The sequence below is a fragment of the Rattus rattus genome, chromosome 18 (assembly GCF_011064425.1).
Source record: "Rattus rattus isolate New Zealand chromosome 18, Rrattus_CSIRO_v1, whole genome shotgun sequence".
Taxonomy (NCBI): Eukaryota; Metazoa; Chordata; class Mammalia; order Rodentia; family Muridae; genus Rattus; species Rattus rattus.
The window spans coordinates 14,495,717-14,515,702 of NC_046171.1; positions in this window are offsets into that span (position 1 = coordinate 14,495,717).

The following is a 19,986-nucleotide window of genomic DNA, read 5'->3' on the forward strand; positions in this document are numbered from 1 at the left end:
TCCAAACACTTCATTTTCTTAGGAAACATGCAATTATCTAATGGCTGGGGCTCTTCATGAGGAAGAAGCTTCTTCATGGGGCTCTTCAAGGAAGCTGCTCGACACCTAGAAAATGTTCCTCAGTCTCACTGTTGCCAGAGAACAGTGAAAGGTAGGTAGTGACTAATGCTGCAGTCTTGAGTGGGGAGCACAATGCCCAGAAAGAAAAGCACTTATGTAATTTAAATCCGTGCCAAGAAGCTGGCAGACTCCCAGACAAGCACCTTTAAAACATATGTTATTTTCTGATATTGTCCCAGGCATTTCCAAAATGAGCTTCTATTAAAACTTTCAATTTTCTACACTTGTTAAATGTCTGCCTGGCTTACGATTGCCACCGACTTTTCAAGACAGTAATCTGAAATGTCAGGCAAGTGCCTTATGTGTGGAGTCAGGGAAACATATTCTAACCTTGGTGTTTCAGTTTAAGGTTATTATCAAATGCTTTCTACCCGGTTAGTAACCTGTGCCCATCAAAGGGAAGTCATTTGCCACTTGTGGTGTTGCCTGTCTCCTAAAAGGTGGTGATTTGAACCGAAGCCAACAGTCATTACTCAACAACTACAAAATAATGTCTTCACGTGGCTCTTGACAAGCCAAGGAGTTAAGTCCTGACCAACCTACTGACCGATAAAATATTGAAAATTAGAAATACATTTGAGGGGGTTGCAGATTTAGCTCAGTGGTAGAGCGCTTGCCTAGCAAGCTCAAGGCCCTGGGTTCGGTCCCCAGCTCTGAAAAAAGAGGAAAGAAAAAAAAAGAAATACATTTTAGTTCCTCATCCTGTTGTCACACTGGGAATGGAGCATTATGTGGAGTCTGTTGATCTCTGTGATCCTGTGACTGACTAGGATCCACTAACCTGGGGAAACAATGCAAAAATCTAGATGTTGAGAGATGAATTCTATAGATGCACTGCCACCTCTTCATTCAGGTAAAAAGTTAGCCCATGACACACAGGAGATGATCATTTCACCGTCACACCTAAAATCTGTGTTCAGGGTACCCCTGGTTGCCAGCAGCACCAATGACTGCCGATGCTAGTTCTTCAAAAACGAGTCCTATATTCAGACCTCCTATGGACCAGGACTAGAAGACAGGTTTCCTCCTGAAGACCAGTAGTATGTCAGTTTATTCTTTAAGATCAGTTGATTTGGAGAAACAGTCAGTACTATTACCAGCTAGTAACACAGTCATTCTACAATGAGCACAGCCATTGTCACCATCATCATTGTTAGCAGCAGCATCACCATCACTACCTCATGAACCTAAGACAATCAAGCTTCAGCCTGATGAGACCAGAAGATCTGGGAGACAGAGAGCAATTGCTTGACAAGCTAAGAAAGTAAAATGCAGAGACAAATGAGGAGAGAAAAGTTGAAAATAACTGCCTAGGAAGAAGAAATTATTTACACACACACACACACACATACACACACACACACATACACACACACACATACACACACACACACATACACACACACACACATACACACACACACACTGAAAGAGAGAGAGAGAAAGAGAAAGAGAGAGACAGAGAAACAAAGAGACAGAGAGACAGAGAGAGATAGGGAGACAGAGAGAGAGAGAGAGAGAGAGAGAGAGAGAGAGAGAGAGAGAGAGAGAGAGAGTTCCTATTATACCTTTAATAGCTCTGAAAAGTAAACTGAATTTAGTACCAAGGACTATGAAAAGTCTCCGTCCTGCACAAATTTATTTTCGTGTCTATCAAACTTACTTAAATGGTTCCATTAAAATAAAAGAAAATGTCACCTATAATGTATATGATCTTAGGCCTGACCACTTGGCATTGGATAATCAGTCAGAGGACTCTGCTCTGAGAAGGACCAGTTTTCACTCTCCCTGGAGTCCCTACTAACTGTAGCTTTGTTTACTGTTAAAGCACTGTGAGCACCCCATGTGTCCATGTTGGTTAGTATGTCTATTGGTGTTTTAGTTGTTCAGGTCATATATTTTTGTATTTTTGTGTGTGTGTGTGTGTGTGTGTGTGTGTGTGTGTGTGATCAATGAAAGAAAGGAGACCATAAATGTGGTACATGGGTTGGGTGGGAGGAGAAGAAAAGGGAGATGGTGTAACTATATGACAATTTTGAAACTCAAAATTATTAAAAGTCCCAATAAATAAAGTAAAAAGAAAATACAGGGCTGATGAGATGGCTCAGCGCTATTGATCTGAGTTCAATCCCTGGAATCTCTGCAAAGGTGGAAAGAGAGAAGCAACTCCACAAAGTTGTTCTCAGACCTCCACATGCATACTGTGGTGTGCATACTCCCCAAATGATAATAATAACTAAAAAAAGAACATAGAAGAAACCAACTCTTCCCAGCAAGTGTGATGGACCATTCAGCCATCTGCTTATCTGCTAAGCATCTTGGTAAACATGAGAGAGACCCATGCTCTCAGTCTCTCATCTCTTCCATTAATGGCCAGATTGATTGATTGATTCCACTAATGCAATTGATTTTCTTCTAAATACCACTGGCTAGAGCTCCTCCATAAAGTATAATTTGCTAAATCCAAAGGGTGCATCCACTCATTGACTTTAAGTGTTTCCACAGCTTTGGGGTTTAGTCAACTTCCTCCTCCTCTACTTGTTTTATTTTCCCTATTTTACATTCTAATTTGGGTATGCAATAGCTCCATTATAGACTTTTAATGTGTGTGTGTGTGTGTGTGTGTATACTATACACATATATATTTAAATTTTTATCAATATATTTATATAACAACATACACATATTCTACTCACAGAAGCCTAGGTTTCTCAATATTTTCCTTACTTATGAGTTTGCCATAAGTTGAATGAATTCACATCTTCATTTATACCAGTTAGTGTCATCTGGTGTCTCTTGCCCAGACCTGGGCAAGCAGCTCAACACTGTCTACCTGGTCTATTCAATGGTATGCTTGAAAGGTTTGGCTCGACATGTATCATGGTTCTCTATACCCCTAGTTATCTTTGTGTGTGTCCCCTGCTTACACAATCAAGAAACATGGAAACCGTAGTAGATCCTTCCCATTTTGAAGCACTTTAAATAAGCCTTGAAATTACACATGAATTTCAGTTTGGCATGTTTCATTACAAACACACCCACTAATTCTTTGTGGGTTTCTGGGTTTCCATCACGGCCAACTGTTAATTTGTTATTTTACCATGAATGTTGGCAAACATAGCCTCCTATTCTCCCCATCTTAATTTCTGCAGTAGTTGTTATTATGCCCACAGTAGCATCGACTCTCAACTAGACATATAGATATTTTCAAGATTCAGGATTTGCTTATATTCTTGGTTCTTAACTTTCGCCATACTTTTGAAGTATACCACATAGCAGTTATAAGATTTTGTGTGTGCTTCTTCAACTATATAATAACCTCCTTTTGTGTTGTTTTACACAAGATAGTATTTTTATTTTAGTATTTCTTACAAATGACAACTAAGTCTACCATCTTTTCTTTGTGCCCTATTATTCTAACTCCATTTTAAGTTGGAGCTAAAATCACACAGAAAAGTATGCTTTTTGGTTTGTAGTTCCTGATGGGTTATTTATTTTCCCTCTGAAGATGGGAAAGGATCACGTTGTTCATTTTTGTATTATTCTTTTCCACTTGTTACAAAAAGAACAAATATACATATTACCTTAAAATGAACATTTAATAACTAAGAGAAGAACAATGTGATGCAATCAAATTAATTTTTACACTTGGAGATCCATCTTAAGTACCTCACATTTGGAGATACATCTTAAGTATCCTACATTTGGAGATTCATATTAAGTATCTTACATTTGGAGATCCATCTTAAGTATCTCACATCTGGAGATCCATCTTCAGTATCCTACTTCTGGAGATCCATCTTAAGTATCCTACATTTGGAGATCCATCTTAAGTATCTTATATTTGGAGATCCATCTTAAGTATCTTACATTTGGAGATCCATCTTAAGTATCTCACATCTGGAGATACATCTTAAGTATTCTACATTTTGGAGATCCACCTTGAGTATCTTACATTTGGTGGAGATCCATCTTAAGTATCTCACATCTGGAGATCCACCTTAAGGACCTATAAGCAGTTTAGTAGTCAGCCTCAGTAGTCTTTGTTGGACACAAACATTTTTTGTCGGAGATGACTTCTGATTTGTGAGGTCAGAAAGGTATGTCTATTTGAAAATAAAAACACGATAAGACCAATCTTTGCAAGCCAATAATAAATTGGAATGAATAAATAAATAATTAAAAGGCTAAATTTAATAATCAAGTTGATATCAAATCAAAGTGGAGATTGTGCCCGAGCCACGTTTCCACCTTACAGACTTCAGAGGGATAAGGGAGCAGAACATCTGTCAGTTTCCTCTTTCATGTTCTTTCTGGGCATTCTGCTTTGTGTTGTCTTTTCAAATAAATGTTGGGGAACATTCTACAGTTCACAGCAATGATTCATACTGACTGGAATTGTTGCCTCAGTACCATTTTCTCATTTTTATTTATTTAATTCTGCATTTTTAGAATTTAAATGTAGTATTTCACTTACTGTGAATCAGAGAGAAAAAACATCCAAAACTGAGTCTTCATATTAAAAGCAAGTGTGGACTCATGGGAGGATTCTTCATTCTCACTGATGGGCTTCACATAAAGCCCCTTTTTATCAAGAGACTTAGTCAATTACTCTATAATCTACTGAACCTTCCTTCCACATTCCATTTTTGTGAACTTTCATGAAATATTGATTACTGTAGATAATTTTTAGCCATTATGCCTGGAACTCTCTGGTATATTAGTTACCATTCCTAAAGATCATGGCAGAATGAAGTATATAGTGCTGTCAAATCTCTTTTTCATACATTCACTATGCTTTCTGCTTATATTAAGGATTTTCTCATATTACTTATTTCCAAGTATACAACTATGCATTGGAACTACGTCCTATTAAAATGACTATCAACAAAATGCCCAATGCGAGAAGAGAGAGTGGAAAAGGTGATCAAAAACTCCAACATTAAAAAGTCATGATTTTTAATTGCCTAGTACATTTCATTTCATTAAAACTTAATTGGAAAGTATTCTGAACTCAGATTTCTAAGGGTGTTAATGGTCTGAGTGAGGTGTTTCCAAGTGATTAAAATGTAATTTTCCCCACTAAATATATTTACCACTATATTCTCCGATTGTATTAAAAAATAAAAGGCAGACTCAAAGTTAAAATCAGAGGTATCCTGGGTATTAAAAAAGAACATAACCATAATTCTCAGTGTTCATGGATGCATGAAAGTCATACTGAGACCAGCCAGGCAAGGAGTTAGCTCTAAGGTAAGTAAGACTCAGTGCAGTTGTACCTCTTGGTTAGAGACTAGAACAAAATCTTTCTTTCTACAAAGGATTTGTGTACTCTTACTTTGTGTGCACAAATGTTTGCATGTGTGCATATGCATGTACCACATGCATGCACTGCCTGCAGAGACCAGAAGAAGGCATCAGATACCCTGGAACTGGAGTTACAGATTGTTGTGAGCTGCCATGTTGGTCCTGGGAACTGAACCTGGGTCCTCTGGAAGAGAACTGAGTGAAAGTCTATCTATCGCCAGAGGAAATATACAGACCATAGACCACATCTTAGTATCTGTGCCTCTTGGTGATTCGAAGGACCCTATGTAGTTAAAGAAACAGTTAAGTTTTTCCATTATGTCAGAACCTAAGGCATCAGGGTACCTTTGCAAGGGCCATGTTGTGTAATAATACATGGACTGTGTCTTCAGGACAATCCAGTTTCATTGTATTTGTGTTGTAGTATCAGACACTTCTTTGGGTTTTTTTAAAAGTGTCTTCAGGAAGAAACATCTTAAAGAAATATCCAATTTACCATGGTTTAGATGGATACAAGAGTTGCTTATTTCTATAAACACACAGACACAACTCAAAATATCACAAGAACTTAAAATCCACAACAGAGAAAACAATGGACTCCCATACTCTTCTTTGAAACAACCAGCTTCAAGCTCTCCACAGTGTTCTTCTTATATGCAATGTGTATATATAGTGTGAGTATGTGTGTGATTTATTAAACATTTATACAAGTGCCCAAATAGAATTATATAAAGTGTTCTTTGTGAACACGAATGGTTAAATAAATTAGCCATATCACCAGATATGATAGCATGTTCAATCACAACAATGAATTCTAATTTGTCTTCCACAATCTTTTTATAGAAAATGTAGTAAAGAGAAATGCTCACTGAGCTAAGATCCAAACTATCCATCTTTTTCAATAATCATAAAAGCTCAGAGAGTGCGAAGAGGTAGGAAATTGGTGTTAGGAAGAGGGGGTAAAGTGTAATATACTAACAGTAAAATGAACTCAGCCCTAAAGCTTAAATTGAAATGAAAAATTGCATATGCTGCTGACAGAAAAGAGAAGAAAACAAAAGTTTGAATCTATGGAATACTTGTTTCCTCCAACATACCAGACATGACCTGCACATACATGTACATACATACCATCTCATTTTAAAAGTTAGAGAAATACTGAGAAAATTATTGCCATTATTTTGAGAGCCCCGGACCTTAGAAATATTAGCTCATCTAAACTAAACCAAAAAAAATGAATGATCATTTCCAAAACATTTATATAGTGTTCAAATCAAACATGTGCACGCATAAAATGTACAGGCAGATTGGCCTCAAGCCATATCTGTAAAAGATTGTCTCGAACTGATTTATCAGAAGCAGGAGCAGGACTGAGATCCCAGCCTGAGGTGGGCAACACCATCCTTACATTGGTGGGCTTAGGGGATGTAAGAAAGCAAGCTGAACAGAAGCCTGACAGAAGGACAACAGGCAGCATCCCTCTATGGCTTCCGTACCTGCTCGTGCTTTGAGTTCTAGCCCTGACTTTACTCATTGATAGACTATTACCTGCAAGTTTAAGAGGAAATTAAACTCTTTTCTGCCAAAGTTCATTTTGGTCAGTGAAGTGGAAACTTTAAGGGTTCTTTGGAAACTCGGTTGGTCGTTGTTTTGCTGGGGCAAACACGTGAAGGAACGTTTGGCTGACGTGGACATAGGTGTGAAAGGCTAAAGCAGACTTGTGAAGGAACCCCCGTTTCGCTGAAGCAGACACAGGAGAGAGGAAGTTCTGCGAAAGCAAGCATGTGAGAGGACACGTGATGAAAGATTCTTTGCTAATGTCACGCGTGGATCAGTCCACCTTACACTGAACTGCATTTGTCAGAATGCCACAGAAAGAAACGCACCGAAAAGAATCTTGCTGTGGTGTGCTGCCGTTTGCTGCTCTTCCAAGGACTCTGCCTGATCGGATGCACATGCTGAGGCAAGACCTGTGCTGCCACAAGGCACATGGAGGACATTCGATTTTGCAGGGTATAAATAGGACTCCACTGTGTGACGGGGACAGACCTTGGCTTGCTGGTACAGCTTGTGGGTCTCCCATCTTAACTGATCTTCACTTCCCTGAGAGAGGCATAGCCGGGAACTTCTCCCCTGTTCCTCAAGCAGAGGCTGAGACCTGGCTGTCTCTGCTAGGTGGCCAGAATGGTTCACCACAGCATCAGCAATGCAAAGGATACGGCTCGCACACAGCCTTTTGCGTGCTACGCAGTTATAGTTGTATGTAAGGCTTCTTACACATGCTTGTAAAACGTACTATTCTTTCCTTTTCCATTCAGTTCTAATAGACAGGAGGGTTCTAGAAACAAGCAAGGATGAAGCCAGAGAAACCAGATGAAAACTAGCCATTTTTTTTTGAACAGTAGCTCCAGACCCATTATGAGAAGATAATTGTGACATCGTCACAAATATGCTCCAAACTTCTGATCCTCTTCAACTCCCTACAAAATTAATATGGTATCAGAGAAGTCACAATCCTTTTTGATCACATTGTGTTTAAATTAGTGTGAATGCTAACACATATGACTCTTATGTATTATTGAAAAAGACGGGGTTGGGGATTTAGCTCAGTGGTAGAGCGCTTGCCTAGCAAATGCAAGGCCCTGGGTTCGGTCCCCAGCTCCGAAAAAAAGAAAAAAAAAGACAAGTATCACATGTTTCTTCTCTTTTATAGGTCCTAGATTATATATATATATATATATATATATATATATATATATATGGAGAGAGATGGATAGATAATTTAGCATATATATAATATATAATATTAAATGGATATATATGTCTCCAAAGAACAAAACAATACATATGATTATCTATAATCATTTGGAAACAATGGTAATTATTCTGGGAGTAAGATGGGAGACAAAGAAGGGCAGTGGAATGAATATTATTAAAGTACATGACTTATTTGTCTGAAGATATCTTTAGGAAATCCACAATGGTGTAGAATGAATGCGTACCAATGAAATACTTAGAAGAGCAAAGAGCTACGAAAAGCAGAAGAGAATTGAAAGCCAGATGACGTAACCTACTTTGATCACTGACAAAGCACATTTAGAATTTTGGGTGTGTTAAGATATGAATAGAATCACTTCTCTTAAATAATGGAATGCGGAATCTGAACAGTCAGATCTTGAGAGACTTGTGTTGTTGTTACCAATTCAGTTCAGCGATGGCCTAGTAATTCCAGCTAATGCAATCCAAGGCCACCGAAGAAGATGAAAGGGATAAGAATTGGAGAGAAAAGGCTGAGATTGTTTTTGTTCACAGGTGACAGGAATATCTGTATAGAAATTACAAAGACTAAAAACAACAACGCTGATTTTTTTTTTCTACTAATGTATTGTTCAACTCTTTTTTTTCCCCATCTTTATTAAATTGGGTATTTCTTATTTACATTTCATTATTATTTTTTCCGGTTTCCAGAACAACATCCCCTAACCCCTCCTCCCCTTTCTATATGGGTGTTCCCTCCCCCCCCTCCCCCCATTACCGCCCTCCCCACAACAATCACATTTACTAGGGGTTCAGTCTTGGCAGGACCAAGGGCTTCCCCTTCCACTGGTGCTGTTACTAGGCTATTCATTGCTACCTATGAGGTTTGAGCCCAGGGTCAGTCCATTAAGTCCCCAGAACAGGAATCGCCAGCAAGACTTTGTGGGGGCTACCTAGCTACTTCAAAGTTGACTGCTTTCATATGTGGCATAGGTAAGGAGCTATGACTCGCAGTTTAAGAGCACACAGTCACTTACAGTCGCCCTTTGCCACAGGAAGATTGTTGCTGTTTGGCAAGTAGGGAAACCTAGGCTTGAGTTCTTAGTCTGAGAAGTTTCTAGAACTGATATCTCTACAACTCGCAACTTCCTCTCCTGGTACCCTCCCTTCTCCCTTTGACTTCCTGGACTTACATTGTCCCTACAAGCTGTTTAGGCATTCTCTATCCTCCAGGCCACTGCCCCAACATGTTCTGTATTATTCGAAAACAATGGTAAAAGCTGCATGCAGAAATAGACATTTAGAACAGAAAGTAATAAAGGTGAAAATAATCCCGGTTGAGTATGGAACCAACCTCTGTATTTTGTAGACAATTACAGATATGATTAGTGATTTGTAGATGGTAGCTACAGAGTCAATTCTTAAGGAATACCTGCTTGCTTGGCGACTTGTATTAAAATGGCAACTCGAAACACCTTCAATTTGTTTCGTTAAGCCGGAATCAAGTATTTTTCTTGATGAGGGGTAAGGAGTACCCTTACCTGTGAATATAAGAATGCATATTTAGAATGTAACCAGAGATTGTGCTTGTGTAGTAAAATGGTGGTTGTACGTTTTCCTCCAAAATCCATGGTTTCAATAATCCTGGGTAATCAGCTCAGTTCCCAGTGCCAGGCATGGCTTCCCTTCTGTCAAATGACTCTTAAGTCCAATTAGAGAGCTGTTGGTTATTGCCAATGTGTGTCTGCCACTACTGCACTTTCAAGGGCTATTGTGCTTAGTGTATTTTTAATGAGACTTGTAATCAAAATTGTCTTCTGTTTTTCAACGTTAGTTTAAGTTCTACACAACAAGATAACAAAGACAAGCCAAAAAGAATGAAAACATGGGACGTCGAAAAGTAAGAGCAGCTAGATCACCTTATTTGCTTCCGGGTAGGCAGTATATTCCAAACTTTGTTTTTTCACATGCCTCACAATGCCTTCAGAAGGATACTTGGAATTGTTCTCTGACGGGGGCAAAATGAGTAATGTTTACACAGTGGTAGAGAAATGGTTTTCTGAATGCTTTCAAGCCCATTTTCCAAACAATCCTGTTGTTCTTCTTTGATGCTGGCTTGTTATCCCTGATGGAAGGAAGCCTCTGTGATTTGTATCATCTTTGAAGATGAAAGATTCATATGACAGAATATTATTTAAGACATATCATGACTCCGTGACCTTGAAGCTAGACTCCAACAGCAGATGCTTCCAATTATAATTTTTCAATACAATGGTTTTAGAAATAGATAATCATATTCTTTACTTCTCCCTCAGCAGATCAGATTTATTAGAAGAAGTGACCTCCTTCATTATATATCTGTATAACACACAACATGTTCTATGCATTCTACGGACACACACACACACCTCTTTTGGTGAGAGCATTCATTAACTTAAAGGATCAGGGTGAGGTATAAAACCAGTATTTCTCTTCACAGTGAGAACCTGATGGTTTTCAAACATATTGATAAACCATTATTTTTAGCTGATTGCATTGTTGGTGGATACTATGTTTTTTTTTTAATTTTACATTCATTACTTACATAATTCTCTAAAGGATGAAAATAGACTCAGAAAATGTTAGAATCTTTGAGAATAAGCAGTTCATGGAATTGTGACCTGTCAATTTCAACTTATGCTAATAAGTTATGCTAATTTTCTCTTAATGCTCATAAAAAAATAGTCTGCCTGAAAACCTTGAACTACCTGTGCTCAAAGAAAACACAAAGACATGGAAACTGGATGAAGGACCTTAGTCCAGCCCACATGTGCTACAGGAGTTAGACAAGGTCATTTATTATGGACTTTTTTCTTTCATATTTTAATACCAGAAGCTGGTAGAAGTTTTCCCAGTGGTCAGTTGACTGAGCGTTCCCTCTGACTGTAGCTCCTGATGGTTGGCAAGAATAACTAGATGAAGTGTGGCATTCTGGGTGTGTACTTTTCGTTTTTTTCTGGTGGCCTCAATCTGCATACTGTGCTCAAAGCCAAATGTAATATAATATATGCCTGGATTTAGTCAGCTCACTGTCATGTGCCTGGACATGGTATTCTTATAATAAAATTCAGAGATGGGCCAGTCGGTGTCCATTTCTGATCACAATTGTGTGAAGTCACTTCTACATTTAAAGTTTGTCGACTAGACAATTTGTGTCTTAGAACTAAGATATGAAGATTAAACTTAACAAGAAATGGAGAAATAGTTCCATATATATATATATATATATATATATATATATATATATATATATATATACATAGTTCAGAGAAAGTGTGAGATGAAGGTATTCCACTGAAAATTCAAGTAAATATGGAGGAAATGAGTCATGGGGGCTTAGTAATAAGTCACTCAGCTGTCTCCCTTTCTCACATAATGGTGCTGTATGTGCTTCTCTGTGGATTTGCACACTGTGGAGGTTTGAATGAGAATTGTCTCCACAGGCTCAATATCTGGAGACTGTCTTGATGGAACTGTTTGGGAAGGATGAGCAGATATGGTCATGTTAGAGGAGGTGTGTCACTGGGGGTGGGGATGAGTCTGTGGTTTTAAAAGCCCATGCTATTTCCAGTTAGCTGTCTCTCTGCCTCCTGCTTATGATTCAGATGTAAGCTCTCAGTGACTGCTTCAGGGTTAGGCCTGGCTGCCTGCCTTTCTGCTTTCATGCTCCCCGCCATGATGGCCATGAACTCACACTCTGAAATCAAATGCAAGGCTCCAAATTAATGCTTTTTAAATTTATTTTCCTGGTTATAGTGGTTCTTTTATTTATTTATTTATTTACTTTTTATTATTATTAACTTGAGTATTTCTTATATACAATTAGTGTTATTCCCTTTCGGTTTCGGGCAAACATCCCCTCCCTCCCCTTCCTTATGGGTGTTCCCTCCCAACCTCCCCATTGCTGCCCTCTCCCCAACAGTCTAGTTCACTGGGGTTCAGTCTTGGGGACCCAGGCTTCCCTTCCACTGGTGCTCTTACTAGGATATTCATTTTACCTACTGAGGTCAGAGTCCAGGGTCAGTCCATGTATAGTCTTTGGGTAGTGGCTTAGTCCCTAGGAAGCTCTGGTTGGTTGGCAGGTTATAGTGGTTCTTGACAGCAATAGAGAAATAACCAAGATATACACCAAAGTGCATAAGCTTTTGCTTTTCCATACAGGCTCGTCTTGTACATAGATATCTTTAAATAATCTGCTGGTCTTAAGTCTCTCAGTCATTGGAATTACTAAAGTGATCTAGAACACCAGGCAGAACCAACTTTATCTTTGGAATACTGAGCAGTCAGTTCAACAGGATTAGCTTTTATTGTTATGAATATGGGGACTTACCATTTGAAAAAGTATTTTGTCATACTATTTATAATATGATGCTAAAATGATTTTCTGGTCTATTCCCTTCAAAAGCCACATTGGAACCCAATCCCTAAAGTCATATGTAAAAGGTTTGTGAGTAGGGTTTTGGGAAGGGAACTAGCATTAGATGAATGCTGGGACCTCAGGACCTCTTAGCAGCTATATTGGAGGAGAGATGCTAAAGCTTTCAGAATCACTCTGTCTCTCCAAGTTAATATCCTCTGTTGCCTAGAGATCCAGCCCAGAGTCTTCAATAGTGCAAAAAACCAGACCAGTATGTCCACGTTGATCTTAAACTTCATAGCTGTTATGAGCCTGATCCAATTCAACCTTAATTCTTTATAAATTACTCATTTATGAGAACAAGTGTGTGGAATAGGAATATATGTGATCTCTGATACCTAATCTAATAACATGATTTCAGGTCTGGAGAGATGGCTCAGTTCACAGGATTCACAGATTTGATTTCCACCATCTACATTGCCAAAAACAACTAGCTATAACCCCAGTCTAAGAGGGATTCAGTTCCTTATTCAGGCCTCTGCAGAATTACATCATGTGGTGTACATATAGACAAGTAGGCACACATACTCAAATAAAAATAAATGAACATTTTAAAGAAGATAAGGTCAATCTTTTTTAAAAAATACACACTTTGTTCATCTGTGTGCAGTATCATTTACACATTAACTTATACTCTAATATTTAAAATCTCTTTTTCTAAATATGTCAAGTATCACCAACATGTTCAGTAGCTGTTTATGCCCAGTTTCTATCACACTGATCATCAATACATGGCCATACTCTCTCATTTCTTGTTTACAGTGTTAACAATTTCGGGCAGTGTTTGTATACTCCTCATCTGACCCATAGTCTGACAAACAGATCTTCTAATTATCAGGACCCTCCATGAGACAATGTGTTCAGAAATGGTTGGGAAAGGCCACTGTGATTTTTAACAGATCCTATGACAAGAGATCAGGATTTATTTTGAAAAGTCAAAACAAACCAAAACAACGGCAAAAAAATTTTTTAGTTCACCTTAGAATAAACTCTTTTGTTCTTCTTTAATTATCTACTTCCTAACATTTGGGAAAAGGTTAATTTTTGACATACAAAAAATGGACTCTCTCCTTGTGTTAACAAAGAACGGACATGATGAATTATCCAAACAAATGCTTGGTTAATGAGTTTTGCCCTCCCTGTATTATAATTGCTCTCATGGCTGTTTGATAGCAATGACCCTGTTTCCACCTGTAAATCCCAGCGTCCTCTGTGCTTCGGAACCTAGTTTTTCATTGATGCAATGTTTTCTGTCTCTGATACTGTGCACTTTGCAGCAATTCTCACACTAATGAGCTTTAGATCATCTTATTTGCTAAGCAGAGTGCTTACATATTATCTTGCCATTGTTTACGAATGGAAAGAATGTTAGAACCAGGTCACTATTACATTTTTCTTAAGCAGTCGAACCGTGAACCAGCTTTCTCCCAAGAAGTCAAATATAAAGTGATTTCTACCTCCCTTTGTCCATTTTAGGGTCACAGCCTTAAGAGATTAATGCTCTTAGAGAGAAGTGTGTGCACTCAGAGTTCCCCATCATGCCTTTATGGAATGTTTGTTAATGTTCAGGCTTTTATTGACTCTGTGCATCATTCTGAATAAATAAAAGGTTCACCATCCCGATATTTTGCCCTTTGAAAACGGATTGGAAATCCAGAGAAAGTTAAATTAGTAGGTCACACACTGGCATTCCTCTGGCATTTTGTCCCAAGGATGTTCCCAAGAGATGGTGGAATTTTGCTTCCTTGGCTCAAAGTCTAAATGCTTCCTTCTTTTCTTCCTTCCTTCTTTCCTTCTTTCTTTCTTTCTTTCTTTCTTTCTTTCTTTTTCCTTTTCCTTTTTCCTTCCCCTCTCTTCCTCTTCCTCTCTTCTTCTTCTTCTTCTTCTTCTTCTTCTTCTTCTTCTTCTTCTTCTTCTTCTTCTTCTTCTTCTTCTTCTTCTTCTTCTTCTTCTTCTTCTTCTTCTCTCCTCCTCCTCCTCCTCTTCCTCCTCCTCCTCCTCCTCCTCCTCCTCCTCCTCCTTCTTTTTCTGACCAAGCAAAACTTACATATTGATTCTGTGCCCACTCAAAGCTATTATACCTAACACTGATTTAGGGATGGTGAGATGGCTTGGTAGATGAAGAAATTTGGTTCTGAGTCTAATGACATGAGCATAGTTTCCAGGACTCACATGATAGAAGGAAGGAACAGATCCCACAACTCCTACAGGTTATCTTTTGACCTAGATATGTGTGTCAGAGCTTGTATACACATATACACAATTACTCAATATATATATATATATTTAACAATATATATATTTTACTCAATATATATATATATATATATTTAACAAATCTATCAAAGGGGGAGAAATCTAGCAAAGGGGGAGAAAATGGATGAATGACCCATCTGATAAACATTAACAAGGACATTTGCTATAGCTTAAATTCCATCCCTGGATTTGAGGCATATGCCATTGTGCCTGAGCATTTTTATGTAGGTGCTGGGGATCCCAAATCTGGTTCTAATATTTGCAAGGCAAGTACTTTATCCACAGAACCAAGTCCCTAGCTCCTTCTAAACTATTTTGTCTGTAATTAATATCTGGGACAAGAGGTCATGATGCTGAGTCAATAGAGAAAAATAATAAAATTACATTTTTTTGTGAACTTCAATTTTATCAGTTTCTTGCCAGCTCATGGGAAAGCACTTTAGACAATGTGCAGTCTAACCTTGATATTTAACCAATCAAGACACATGGACATCGTGTGACTTTAAGGTGTACATTTTGGAGTTTGGCATGTCAAGACTCAGAATCAAAATCTAATTTTTTGGCTTTCTAGCAGTTTCTTTTCTATATCTTTCTGCCTGACTGTCAGCAGAAAAGCATCATTCACAGATTCATTTTGTGCTTGACTGTTGATCAATCAAGGATGCTTTTCTTATATTTTTAGTTGTGGGCCTCGCCTTCAACAGCTGAGCCATCTTTTCAGCCCAAGGATGCTTTTCTTGCCTTCCATGGTTGCTCAAAAATTGTGGTACCTAAAGGGGAAAAGAAAACCCACAATGTTCCTGGGTTTAGTGGAGTCACACAAAGTCCATTTTCATCATTAACAAAACAAGGCAAATTATTCCTTTAGAAACCCATTTGAATATCTTATTTTCAACCTGTTTATTATGTATTAAAATTGAGTGGGGAAAAGTGAACCATGGATTTCAATTTAAATTTATGTGAAGTTCACCCGACTTTTAAGTTTGTTTTGTGTAGTTGCCATTCTATGATATGAATATGCTGCAATTAGGAATTTTACAATACCTACTTTTCTTTCATTTCAATACATCCTTTAGCAAGGAGACTTCAAAGCTCAACTTTGAATCCAACAGCTTCAGGCCAAAGGGGCTTAAAAGTCATTTTTTTTTCTTCCTTGTGATTTTGCTACGACTTTGTCTTCTCTGTGATGTGCAGACTACCTCTGAGCTCTGCTTTTTGTTTTTCCTTTGAACTCAATGCCATTCTAAGTTTAGCCATGCTCCCGAAGCGTTCACTTTATGATTCCGTGTGTTTGTAAGTTCGGACACTACCTCGAGCCTTTCTCTATGAAGCTTCTTTTGTCTGATGGAGAAAACAGTGATAGAACATGTGATGGCTACATTAGAACACCGGGATGTCAAGTGTTCTAATATATAATATATATAATGCATGTGTTTTAAGTAGCAAAACCTGGTTTGATTTCAAGTCCACATGTACAGAATAGAAATACAGTATAAATATATATACAATACATATATAATATATAATATAATTCACATATATGTGTGTATTTACACACACAGATATATATATACATATATATAAAATGCTGTATATATTATGTGTATGTGTACACACACACACACACACACACACACACACACACTGAAATAAAAAAGACAAATCTAACCAAACCAAGCCAAGTATCCAAAGATGATGTGTTTTGTTAGAGCTGACAGACAGAAGAGAGGTTTACAAGTGGAATGGATAGAGTAGGGAGAGGCCCAGCAGATCGAAATGAATGTTTTTGTCATATGTAGAAAGGCCAGTTTGATGCCCAGTCATGTTTTAGCAGTTAACTGGTTGTACCTTACATGGGAAGCTTCTGTGGATACTACCCAGGCTAGTCCATGACGAGTTTGAAATGTCTTCATCAGCAAGGCTTACGCAGGCTCAGCTCTGTGAAGGACAATGATATAAAGATGGTATGACTGTGTTCTCATGGAAGCTCTCTGAGGGTTTTTCCTAATATGCTTTTAATTTACATTAAAAGCACATTCCTAGAGTATGCTTCTAAGCAATGCAATATGCACTTGTAGTTGACACCACCATGTGCTGTGGTTGAAACGTGACTTTGTAAACTTTTAAAAATTAAATTATAAAAGCCTTTTATAAACAAATTATGAGAAGTAGATATAATAAAGAGTAAGTGTGCTATTAAAAAACCTCCAGGACAAATTGGCTTACATAGCAAACATTAAGCAACTTCCAGGACAAATTGGCTTACATATCAAGCATTAAGGAACCTTTAGGACGCATTGGCTTACATAGCAAACACTTCCAGCTGCCAAAACCACATGGGCCAAAGCAGAGACTATGAAAGAGGAACCCATCTTAGCTCAGTTAGAACAAAGCTATTTTAATATTCCAACCTGTAAAGAGCATTACAGGAAAATTAGCTTAGAAGATACTACCCCTTGTTGAATAGACTCAAATGAACATCTATACATATACTAGTGTATACATACATACATACATACATACATACATACATACATACATGTATAAAATGCATCATGATCTTGTAGCTAAATCCAGGAGTATAATATTAATATTTGAAAATTATTATTTCTTAAATGGTACTAATTCCATAAAGGACACATCAAAAAATGCATGGAAAGATTGCTTTGCTAGACACATCTTGTAGTTGAAATCCTGACAAGGTATATACATCACTTCTGTTTAACAAATGGGATCACCACAGGGAGAAGAGTAGCTGATCTCACCTTATCAAGAAGAGGACTCAGAATGCTACAGTGACCCACAATACTGAATGTAATACCTAAGGCCCCAGAATTCACAGAATAAATCCTAAGGGAAATACTACTGCAAGGCATTTAAATAGGCAGACTTCAAGGAACGGAGGCAAAACTACAACAGTCATAGAATATCAAACTAGGAATGCTTTGTGCACAGGAGATGAAGAACGCATAAAGGTAAAGCAGGGAAGGGAAGCGAACATTTGCAGACAGTTCATCATATTTGAAGGGCTTTCTTTTTTAAGATTTATTCACTTATCACTCATGGATGTGAATATATGGTCACTGTTTTAGACACACCAGAAGAGGGTACTGGATCCCATTACAGATGGTTGTGAGCCACCATATGGTTGCTGAAAATTGAACTGAAGACTTTTGGAAGAGTAGTCAGTACTCTTAACTGCTGAGCCATCTCTCCAGCTCCTGAAGTGTTTTCATGTATTGCATGAATACATGAGAAAACTCAGGAGTAAAACTATCCATGTAAACTGATTTGAAATAGGTTCTTGACATGAGCAGATATGCCAGAAGAAAAGTGTCCAACCTCAGTGTCAGGGAAGATGCAAATGGAAGGAAGCTATGAGATACACGAATCATTCTAGGTAAAATTATGTAAAAATGGAAATTCAAAAGACAAAGACGCTGGTGTGATGGGTGGTGGGGACTCTTACGTTCTTCTGTTGAATGTATAGTTACGGTAGAAAGTGATATGGAAGGATCTCCCACATGAGAACCAAATAAAGCTTTCCCTCTAATTGAATTATTTCCTACTTTTGTATAGATAGCCTAAGAAAGTGGGATCAGCATATTCAAGAAACACTTGAACTCATATTCACTGCAACACCATTTACAGTAGTCAGCACATGGAATCTTCTGTAATGTCCACAGATGGGTGACTCTTTAAAGAAGATGTGGTATATGTGCACACAGTGGAACAATTTGTAGGCACAGGGATCAGTTCCTGCCATGTGTGGTAGCGTGGAAGAAACTAAAGGACATTTAAGTAATCACAGTGACAGAACAATATGCTTTGCTCACATGCAAATCCCAAACAGTTTATTTCAGAGCCGTAGAGAGTTAGACTAATGTCATCAGAAGATATTATGATCATAGAAATCTCAAGAATGAGAAATACATATCAAAATATGGCTAACTGCAAGAGCAACGAATTCTGGATGACAATAAGGTGATCACAGTTCACATCACTTTAGAATATATTTTATAAAGAATTACAAGATTAGACTTTGACAGCTCCAAAAAAAGAATTTGTTCATATTCAGGAAGTGGAAATCCTATTTATCTTACTATTAGCTTTACATATTACCTGTATCCTACCCCATAACTATGTACCACTTTTATACACCCAAACCATGTAAGTTACAATTTTTATTTATACAGATCCTTTGCCCTCTCATCTACCTTAAATAATTAGAAGACTAAAGGCAATAAGCTATTATTCATAGGGAAAGTCTAGGTAAATTATTTGAATCCTTCAGTCACATCTTTAAATCTATTTAGACTTTTTATTACCTCAGTGACATTTGCTAGCCTTGTGTTTTATTAGCGCTATCTTAGGTAGCTCAAATTATTTATGGCTAGTTAGAATGGTATTATTACATTCTTTTGCAGCATGATGTATTCAGGGTAGGTTTTATTTTCATAATTCTTTTCCTATATATTTCCATTTTTGTGTTGCATATCTAGTCTATGCTTGATTTTCACATAGTAAACCCACTTTATTTTCTTTCAGTAACATTAATGACATTGCCTCTATATATTACTTTTTGTTATTGCCGGGTTCAACTTTCTAAGATAGTAAAAGGATTTTTGTATCTATATTTGATAGAAATATTAATTTGGAATTTTATGTAGTTACACTGTCCTGATTTTGTTATGAGAATGATGTAGCTCTCATAAAGCCAAGTAGACATTGCCTAATTTGCATCCAACCTCATATTCTATGTTTACATTTATGTATTATCCATTAAAATAAGCAATGAAGTCACTCATTGGTGAATTTTTTTTCAGTCACAACTGCTTTCCAAATGATACTATGACCGCACCTTCCTCTGCCTTCCTCTCTAAAACCCACATACTTCATCATGTCGAACTGATAATTCCCTTCTAAGTGTATACAAATATTTCCATTATCATAATTTTCCCTTCTTGGAGCAGGTAGATCATACAGTTGGTTATTAAATATGCTGGGTGTTCTGATCTAACTCATTTGGGCCAACTGACCTTCAAGTGGTTAACACCAGTGAAATTTTTAATTATGACATACATTTTCAG